This window comes from Nothobranchius furzeri, chromosome 17 (genome assembly GCF_043380555.1).
Source record: "Nothobranchius furzeri strain GRZ-AD chromosome 17, NfurGRZ-RIMD1, whole genome shotgun sequence".
NCBI lineage: Eukaryota > Metazoa > Chordata > Actinopteri > Cyprinodontiformes > Nothobranchiidae > Nothobranchius > Nothobranchius furzeri.
In genome coordinates this window covers 32,897,271-32,908,007 of record NC_091757.1, presented here as the reverse complement: position 1 = coordinate 32,908,007, position 10,737 = coordinate 32,897,271, and positions in this window count along the sequence as shown.

Below are 10,737 nucleotides of genomic sequence, written 5' to 3'. Positions count from 1 at the left end.
TGCTTTCATGTAACTCTTCAAACCTTTATGACCGATGGCCAGAAGCTGATATGCAAAAAGACAAATCTCCACAAACCCCGATTATCCTCTCAAAGGGTCACCACTGAGAAAAGTGCTCACAATCATGTGTCACAATTAAAATCAGGAAGAAGTAAATCCAAACAATCCCAAGAGGTCCTCTGGCATTCTTGTTGCTAAGTAACTGGGTTTACTGGGAGCATTTAGTGGAAAGTTAACCTCAATGCCAACAAATTATTCATATTTTAAAAACAGTCTTTACACAGAATGAAGGACTCAGACTCACACGGTTTGTGTTGAGACATTTAATTCGAAAAGCCTTTAGATTTGTTGCTCCAATCAAGGGAAATGTACATTAATTGATTTTGAGTCGGATGAATGAGTTTAGCTCAACAAACATCATGCTTTCATCCAAATGTTCCAGATTAATAAATGTGTGTATTCCAGACACCTAGAAATATAACACCAAAACACTTGTGTTATTCTTGTTTTGCATAACAGATGAAGATAGTTATTTCATTTGTTGCATGGTGTCATGGTCTGTGTCTTCGCCCATGTGTCTCCTGAGGTTCTCCATCCCTCTTTAGATTCTCCTTTTGTGTCTTCTAGCACCCTCATGTGTCTCCATTTTTTGCAGCTCTTTAGATATCTCTCTCAGGTCCTGTGTTCCTTTAGTCTTCCCCAGTCACCCCTCTGCAGTTTTTATAGTTTCAGCTGTTCATTCTATTAGTCTTTTTAGTAAGTTTTTCCCCACTGGTCTTTTTAGTTCCTTCCCTTTAGAATTTTAGTTATATGGTTGCTTTTCTGTTTTTGGTTTACTCTTAGGCCATGTTAGTTTCTTCCCTGAATAGTCATTGCTTTCACCTGGTCCTTCCTCCACACTCCACACACATGCAGCTCATCTGCCTCCCATTATGCCCCAGTGTATTCAAGCCCTGTCTTGTCACTGTGTCTTGTCGGTCCATCGCTGTTGTCAGTGTTGTTTTGGTGCTCTGTGTGAGCTTCCTGTCCCGTCCCCAGTTTGAGCTCTAGGTGAGCTTTGTTCTCATGCTTTGCATTTTTGGATTTTGGCTTCCTGCCTTTTTGGACTTATTTTTGTTCATCCTACAATAAAATGACTGTTTCTTTATATCAACTCCTGCCTCGCGTCATCCTGGGTTACTGCATTTTGGGTCCAAACAATCCTCTCAACGTGACACATGATTGTTGATTATTTCTTATTCTGCATCAGTTAACCATTTTATTAACTATACATATCACTTTTTATTTACTTGTTATGATTTATTCCCCTGTCAATGCTTTTCTTTTAATACCGTAAATCCTCTAATACAGGCCCGGGCCTGTATTTGACTCAAGCTCATCAAGCTCCAGGCCTTTATTGGAAGGAGGGCCAGAATTAGAGGCAGGTCTCTATTTCTATTTGAGCAAAATGAACTAATGGTTCGCTGGAGTTTTTGACAATTAAAATTGCGCCCACATTTTCTAAGTTAAACACATTTCTTTGAACAACGGTAGTTTCTGCTTCAGCCATCTCCCCCCTCCCCCTGCGCAGCGGCCGCAAACTCACTGATGCGCCTGCAGCCTCTCAAGAGTTCCTGCTGCTCTAACCATTAAAACAATTATTTCCTTTTCTGTTCCTCACTTCTGATTACCTTCAATGGTGTCTGTTTGTTGCAACCACCAGGTACAAAAACTAACTTGTTTTTATTTGACTATTTTTTTGTCCAGCCTGTTTATTATCTTCCTGCATCTCCACTCAGTCCTAAAGAGAAACTGCTACCTGGGTTCATATATATTCACCTTATGAGTTACCTTTGAACTGCAGTTCTAAAAGATCTACCGACCGCAAAAACAGCGGAGTGCTCGCTGCTTGGCGGCCGCATCAGTTAGGTGTGTCACCAGATGACAAGGTGATGCGCCTCACTCCACAGCGAAACGCATCAGGCACAAATAAAAGACAGAAAACATTAAAGGAAATGAACTGACATGAACGATCGCGTGTTAAATTCGTTTTTGAGGTGGCGACACCTGATTTGATAATGTTACTGTGGCCGCGCTCAGGACGCAGATCTACCGACCGCAAAAACAGCGGAATGCTCCCTGCTTGGCGGCCGCATCAGTGATCAGTGCATCATCGGAGGACAAGGTGATGCGCCCCGCTCCACAGCAGCGAAACACATCAGATGCAAATAAAAGACAGAAAACATTAAAGGAAATGAACCGACATGAACGATTGCGTGTCAGTACCGACGCTCTGGCATAGCGCGCCCCCCCCCAAGCGCAGGAGCTTGTCACCTGCTGATAGCAGGCTGCTGTCTTTTCCGAGGGCTGCATCTTGCCGGTCATTATCACGTGACAGCGACTACTCGATGACAGGCATAAAAAGTCACTATAGTGAAGTCAACTAGTTCATACAACCCCTATTGCTCCCCAGTGTTCTGCAGCACATGTTCTCTTTGAACTTGATATCAAATTTTCGCCTCCTCTTCGTCTCCGCACGGTTAAAGTTACCCTCGCAGTCTATCACTGGCAAATCAAAAGTGAGACGATGACACAACCGCCCCCCGTACTTGCTTGTTACCACATTCCACCCAGCCACAATAAAATACCGGCCATCATTCACCTCCGCCGACCCCGACAATGGCCAAAATATGAGACCCGGCCGTTAATTGAATACAGGCCTGTATTAGAGGATTTACGGTATGTTTATTCATTTAGTAGATGCATTTGTCTAAAGTGATAAACATTTTGTCATATAAGATTAGATTTGTATATTAAACAAATTTATCATTTCCTTTGTCTTTTATCATTTCCATCCAATTTAAGTTGGACGGGTTCCGGGGTCCAGAAATCACAGCAAATTCACCAAAGATAAACTTTTACAAACATCAATTATAGTTTAGCATCAACTAAAATAAAATAAAAAAATAGAAGAAAAGTATACTTATTTTGTATTTATTAGTTATTCTTTTTAAATAAACAGTTATCTGTCAGTTTTATCAGATTACCATGATTACTGGCAGGTGCTGTAAAGCACATTGAGCTGCCTTTGTGTAGGAAATCTGCTGTATAACTAAAGCTGTCTTATTTATTTTTATGATGTTTCATCAGTGAAACTGGTCCTAATGTGATGAACATTCAGATTCCTTTTGAAACTGTCTGAATCAGCTTTTTTCTGCTTCTACCTGAGTTTCTTTGAGTAGAACGTCTCTAGATCACAAATGCTTTTTTAAAACCAAAGCAGCATCCAGATCAGCTGTTCAGACAGGAAATAATCAGTTTCATGGATCAGGAAGCTGATTTAGGATGCTTCATTAAAACAGCCAAAACACTTCTCAGCTTTTCAAAACATTTAACTTAGCTTAGCTGCGTTTCCAGACCATAACTTTGTCACCTAAATATTTCCCAACAAGAACAGTGTATCTTCTTCTTCTTCTTCTTCTTCTTCTTCTTCCTCTTCCTCTTCCTCTTCCTCTTCTTCTTCTTCTTCTTCTTCTTCTTCTTCTTCTTCTTCTTCTTCTTTTTCTTCTTCTTCTTCTTCTTCTTCTTCTTCATCATCATCAAATTAGGCAGGATGCCCAAAAGGCGCATTGCTGCCACATCAACCACACCAACCCTAACCCTAACCCAACCCAATACGCTAGGGTTGTAAATGTTCACGGGAGAGTGGTGAACCATTTTGATTCGGTCCATTTGCGTACCATTTCATGACATTTTTTCCGTTAAATAATTTTAATTTGCGTGATTTAAGTGCAGCGGACCAAAGTTCCTAGGCAAGTTTCCGCATGGACGCTGTATTGAGTGATGCATGATGGCTGCACGAGCCCAATCTCCATTTAAAAAACGTGATGTACAAATTCTGAACAAAGCATTTCAGAGCCGATCAAACCAGCTGACTGTTGCTGCTGCGGCATCAACAGTCAAACACAACATTGATTAAAATCAATCTCTCTGGGCTCCTTTGATCGGTTCCATCATATAGCGATGATGGGGGACCGTTGATGTTGTCCTGCGGGATGATGTGGGTGGGAGGGTGGAGGATCTGAGTTTGGAGTATCCGGATGTTCCCTGGAGGTGGGTTCACTGGGGGTGTCTGGGACTGGGGGGCCGTTGCCCCCCTCTGGAGGTGTTTGGGTTGCCTCGAGGGGTGGACTGCCGGCGGTCATGAGTGGGGCCCCTTGGAGGTCTTGGCGGTGGCCATGGGTCACTGCCTGGCGGCTGCATTGCCCCTGGGCGGGTCTGGGTGGGGGCCTGGGGTGTGGGGGTGGCTGGCCCCATGTGGGGATCTGGGCGGGGCCTTGGGGGTCGGGTCCTGACATGTATGCTGCCGGGAAGAAGGCAGGAACATGCAGCAGTGCCTGGCCCGGGTTCAGTGGCCTCATGTAGACCTTGGCTCCTCTGCTGTTCCATCCCAGGGGAGGGGGAGGTCCAGGAGGGGGAGGACCCAACCTTACCTGGATGTCCTATGTCTTATATATTCTGGAAGTTGTGCAAATGCAGGGATGGGCATAGATTTTCTGCTGGGGTGGGGCTGGGTTGGTGCCTTCGGACTCCGTGGGGCTCTGTAATGTTGCTGCTTTGGGCCCTGGCAGGATGGGCTGGGGTCTCCATGCCCTTGGTGGAAATTTGACAACAGAGGTGCCTATTGGGGCCAGTGGGGGAGCTGGCTCCCTGGAGGGCTAAGCCCAACCAGCTGTTTCTCCCCATCCCCGCAGATTTCTCTCCTCCTGCTCCCTCACATCATCACACACACATACACATAGGACCTTGGGGGGTGGACAAGTCAGGGAGTGCGGGTATGGACCCCATTTCCACATTCCTGTGGCAACCTGCCCCCCAATTTTATTTGCACCTTATACACTTCCACCGACGACATTCCACGCAAACACACACTTAGGGCCTTGGGAGTGAGCACATTCAACGGCATTTGGCAGGGGGATTTCTCAGCCTCCTCCCGAGTGCCGGTGCCCACTTCCAATTTTAAACTGCACTTAGACACTGAGGGCTGTGGGTGCAAGTGGGGTGGTGCGGTGGCATCCGCTGGCTTAGGCCAGACAATGCCCGCACTGCCCGCTCACCACAGCCATGGAATACACCTCATCAACACACAACACTATAATGGAGCAGGCGGAGGGAGACTAGGGGTCTTAGCACACCTCTGTTGTTGCTTGGCTTCCTGGGGCTGGAGACTAGGAGGGAGATCTGGCCATCTGGTTGGGGTCTGGGGTGGTGGGTTGCTGGGCTCGGCGTTGGGCGGGGGAGCCTGCTCATCTGCACCCCAGCAGAAAGGGTCAAACTCTGGTAACCGGTGATGGTTGTACCCAGTGTGCAGCATTACCGGGACCAGAGTGAATAGGGTGTGTATGGGGAGCATGAGTGGGTGTCCGGTGTGCATTTTTGTAAGTCTTTGGTTGCATGTGTATGTGTGAGCATGAGGGAGGGAGTGTGTGACTGTGTTTGTGTATGACTGTATATGTCAGGTGGGGCCTTTGACTCCTCCCCTCTCCTGGGACCTCCTTTAATGATATAGATCTTCGTCTCCCCTCCCCCTGCCACAACTGGTGTGGGGTGTGGTGCCTTGGTCTGCCTGAGTGTTCGTGGCTCCCGGGTCAGGGAGTTTAAGATCTTTGGCGTCTGCCTGGTCAATCCCGGTGGCTGCCTGGTGGGGTCTGGTCCCTGGGCTCTGCTGGGTCCTCGGCGGAGGTGGTCGCCCCTGGGTCCCGGGTCGCTGGGTCCCAGGCTCGGCCGGCTGGGGGTGGGGGGGGGTGGGGGGGTGGGGGGGGGGGTGGCGGGCGGGCCTGTGGGCTTGCCGCTGATATCTCCCGGGGCTCTGCCGGCTGCTGGTTGTGGCCCCTCGGGGCAATCCTCTGCGCCTCTCGAGGGGGGCGGGGGCCTTTCTGGTTGCAGTCCCCTTGGGGTTCCTGTGTTCTGGGGCAGCACCTGGATCTCTGGGACTTGGAGCTCCCCCCATCTCCTACGCATCTTTGGGGGCAGATCTGTGGTCCCTCACACTCTCTATTGGGCGCTCCTATAGAGAAACCTTACATAAACAAGCGCGTGTACACACACAGGTGCTCACATGGTGCTCTTAAAAGTATGGGCTTGGGCACGTTCAACACTTGTCTCAAGGCTGTTGTTGCCACTAAATGAACTGTGATTTATTATTGTGTGATTGTTCAGTTAAACAATGTTGATTTTATATTTCATCATCACGTTGACACAGTGATAGCTTACTCCTGATGTATTCTTGTGTGTCCCATTTTCTTTTCTGCTCTTCTCTTTCTGCAGGTCTAGAAGCAGACTCTTGTTCATAATTGTTTATTTTTGTGGAACCCCTCCTCCCCCCCCTTCCCACCATTTGTCTTTTCCTTTCTCTTTCACCTCTGTCTCCGTGTCTGGTCGGAATTACAAAGCATTCAAAAACAATAACAATAAAATTTGAAGTATCAGGCGTGACATTTAAAGCAGACGCTTTGATGCTCCACCTGAGAATAAATCTGTAAGGCTTGTTACCAGCATTCAGACATCAATTCTGCTTGCTTCACAGCCAGACAGGACACGGTTAAAAAAAAAAACAGTCAAACACAACACTTGTCTGTATGAATGTGACACTCATAGCTGCGCAAATAACCTGTGAAATAATTAAAGATATACTAGATCAGCAGCCTGTGATGACACCTGGTTCTGCTCACTACAAGAGCCGCTTTAGATTAAATAAATTAAATAAATAATATACTGAAAATTAATCGAACCAAGCTCTTCAGAAACACTAAACCAAACCGAATAAGATTTTAGTGTACAGTTACACCCCTACACACACCGCCCTACACCCGCATACAACAAATGAACCTCCCCAGTCTTTGCACCCACAGAACTACCATCAACAGAACCCCCCCACCAGCACACACCCCAGTGAACATACACACAAACCCCATGAAGAAACTTACCCCAAGCCCCTCCCAACATCCACCAAATGCGTCTCGTGACCCGCAGCAGAGCCCCTAAACCCCCGCAAACACGCCATGCCCCAAATGTCCTAAGGGGAGACGTCAGAAAACCCATAAGGGTCTCCACTGCATCAATCACCTCGTGAGCCACTTCAATACAAGGGCCAATTACACCCCACTGCCTCAGCATCAGACACTTTATACTTCGCTTGAAACTAATCCACCCCCACTACTGTCCTATATGCCACACAACCCTTATATGCCGCTTGATGGTTCACCACTGCCGCCGCACTCAGGGAGTCAAACAACTCCAACCCATCAGCCATACACCACCCCTAGGCCAAACAGCCAGAACGGGACTCAGAAACTACCCCCCCACCCCCCCACCCCCCCCACCCCCATAAACTCCTCAAGCCTCAGCGCCTTGAGGTACTGGGCCTTTGTCCGACATGTCTCCGTCAACAACACACTAAACACAACAGTAGCGTCAAGCACATCCCCTATCACGGCACTCAGCCCCCTGGAGACTGTGAAAGGGTTAGATGTATCAAAACTGGCACCATCCACTGCCCTGTTACGGACCAAATAGCTGCCCTCCTCAAACCTTTGCTGCTTCACTTGCGCATCCCAATCACTATCCGACGTGTCACTGTCACCCCCACGGTACCTCTTAGCAGCCCCCGAACCAGCCGACTGAATGACCGCACCAGCCTTACCCGCTCACCTCTTCCCCATCTCCTCTGCAAACAAGGTTGACTCAAAGCGAAGCCGGGTCGCCGTCTTACCAGGCTTGTACAGGCTGTCAGCTGATCAACTCCCAAAGCCAACCTAAACCGAGCAGCCACCACCGGACCAGCCACCACACCAACCACCAGGAGTTCGGTTCTTCAGTTCTACTCTCAGTGTTTCGCTCAGTCCACCTTAGCATCCTCATCTCTGGACTTTCTCTGCCAGGTTGTTTACTTAATCTGCTCCTTCTCCCTCTGATGTGTTGTTCTATCCGCTTGTTGAGTGTTTATTGGACTCTCCTTCCCCTTGTTATTCTACCCACCTGATTTCTAATTACCTTCATGTGTTTAAACCTTCTGTTTGTGCTTGTCTGAGTCGAATCCTCGTCTCATCTACCTGTGTCACCCTACTTACCGCTATTCATATTAAACAGTTCTTTCGCCAGTCTGTCTCCTGTTTCTGCTCACCTGCCTTATGGTCCTGTTGCAACCATCACCACTTTCTGCCAAAAAGGACCAGATTCTAAACAGAACATGCAAAACAATTACTTAATTGAGAACTACATGGATAACTGTATGTACATATATAAAAAAATAAATCTCACTCTCTCTCTCTCTCTCTCTCTCTCTCTCTCTCTCTCTCTCTCTCTCTCTCTCTCTCTCTCTCTCTCTCTCTCTCTAGCCTACCAAGGATCCTTTGGTGCTATCCACCTACTTCATACCATGATGAGAGCAATGGAAATGAATGAGATGGCAGCTCAGACGTTGCTAAAAAACAAGGTCTGCGTCAGGTGCTGGGGAACCAGAGCACCCTGATGAAAAGTGAGTTACTGCAACAAGATTTAAATGGGCAAGATGTGAGAACCTGGATCTGATGGAATGCTACTACTCCAGTAACCCTAGTCAAAAGGGTTACATGCAGAGAATAAGAAAGGATGTTTACTTTGAAACCTGCACTCAGCACTAACAGCCAAACAACTACTAGCTCAGTGTTCCAACATCCACAAAAGGCAACTGCTATCACAACTTGAGATTGAAGAGATACAACACAAATGCTACGGCAAGGGGGAGTCAGGACACAAGGTCAGAGGGGAGTTAACATCAACTCCCCATCCAGAGATTGGGTAGCCCCAATAAGTGAAACAAGGCAAAACGAGGCAGCTACTGACCTGTGAGATAGGATAATAGCGCAAATAAAAACCAGGCAACCCCGACGCCAACTACAATGGCTGAGTGAACAGAAATCCTTGAAGATGCAAATGCAGTATTGAGAATGATTCCTACGACCACCATCACTGAAACCAATGAGCTGATATACACTTCAGCAGCAGCGATCCTTGAGATGCTTAGAAGAGCAACAGCAACTAATACCCACCATGGAAGAGAAGATTGGAGGCCGACATCAAGGCAGCACGGAGAGAAGTGTGCCAACTGTCAGAGCTCCAGAAAGGTACAATGAGGAAACAGGACGAAGAGCTGCAGCCAGAAACCCACACCTGGGAGGAGATACCATCATCATCAATCAATCAATCAATCAGGAGGGGTGGGGGGTGGCTGGGATCCTGTTTCCCCCAGCGAGAGCAGCCATCTATGGCGCTCATCTACTGAACAGTCACAGGTGGGAGGGAGATCTTGGGAGAAGCAAAGAGTACATTGATTCCTGCAGTTGATGACCCTCGCTCGGCTGAAGTCCACCAATCCACCAACCCAAAGAATTTGTTTGGGTCAGGCTGAGATAATTTTCCTCTCTGCCTTCAGTCTTTAAACTGATCATTTCCAGTCCTTCAGTGAAGCCAATTTTGTGTTTTTAAACCTGTCCATACCGTCCGGTGACTCGCTCCGAGATCACATCCATTTTGCGCACTAATACCGGCATCGCAGCTAGAACATTGTCCAGCTTATGATTCACCTCGAGTAACGTCCCAGTCTGAGAAGTCTCCACACGGACGGTGCTTTCCGTGGGTGCGGGTTGCCCTCCAATTGCTCCCATCTTCCCAAATTTCCAGAAAACCAGATATCCTCCCACTCCAATCAGGAGAAATCCAGTGATCATCAGGTCGAATATCTACACGTCTTTGATGTCCTCAATGGACAGCTGGCTGAGGCATATGATCTTCCACTCCTTCCAGGAATCCAGCATATATCCCACCGGTTGTGTCCCCTGTGGACATATGGGAGCCCCCTGCTCTGTTCTCATTGTTGAAAAAATCTTATTGATCGCATTGAATGACCAGTTTATCAAATCCATGGTTAGTAAAAATAGAGTTTTTCAGAAGAAATGCAGAGAAGCGCTCTGTGGGCAGACAGAACAAAGAGATTTGGGAAAAAAGATAAGGGAGCAAAAGAGGGAAGCGTCTGTACTCCTCGAGTGCCTGAAGAAGAAGGGGGACAAACCCCTACATGGGATGCACCACCAACAGATAACTGAAGTGGATGATATCAAAAAATCTTACCAATGGCTAGAAAGAGCTGGACTGAAGGACAGCACAGAGGCACTCATCATGGTTGCACAGGAACAGGCCCTGAACACCAGAGCAACAGAGGCCAAGATCTACCACACCAGACAAGACCCAAGCTGTAGGCTATGCAAAGAGATCCCTGATACAATCCACCATACAACTGCAGGGTGTAAGATGGTGGCAGGGAAAGCATCCATGGAATGGCACACCAAGTGGCTGGCATTGTGTGCAGGAACATCTGTGCAGAGTATGTACTGGAAGCCCCAAGATCAAAGTGGTTGAAAACGAGCAAGCCAAGCTTCTGTGGGACTTCCAGATCCAGACGGTAAAAATAGTTATCGTGAACCAACCAGACATTGTGGTGGTGGACAAACAACAGAGGACAGCCGTTGTGGTTAATGTGGTAATACTGTGATGACAACATCAGGAAAAAGAAACACGAGAAACTAGAGAAGTGCCAGGACCTGAAAGAAGAACTTGAGAAAGCCAGGAGAGTGAAGACATCTGTGGTGCCCATGGTCATCGGGGCACTCGGGGCAGTAACCCCCAAACTGGAGGAGTGACTAAAGCAGATTCCAGGAAAAA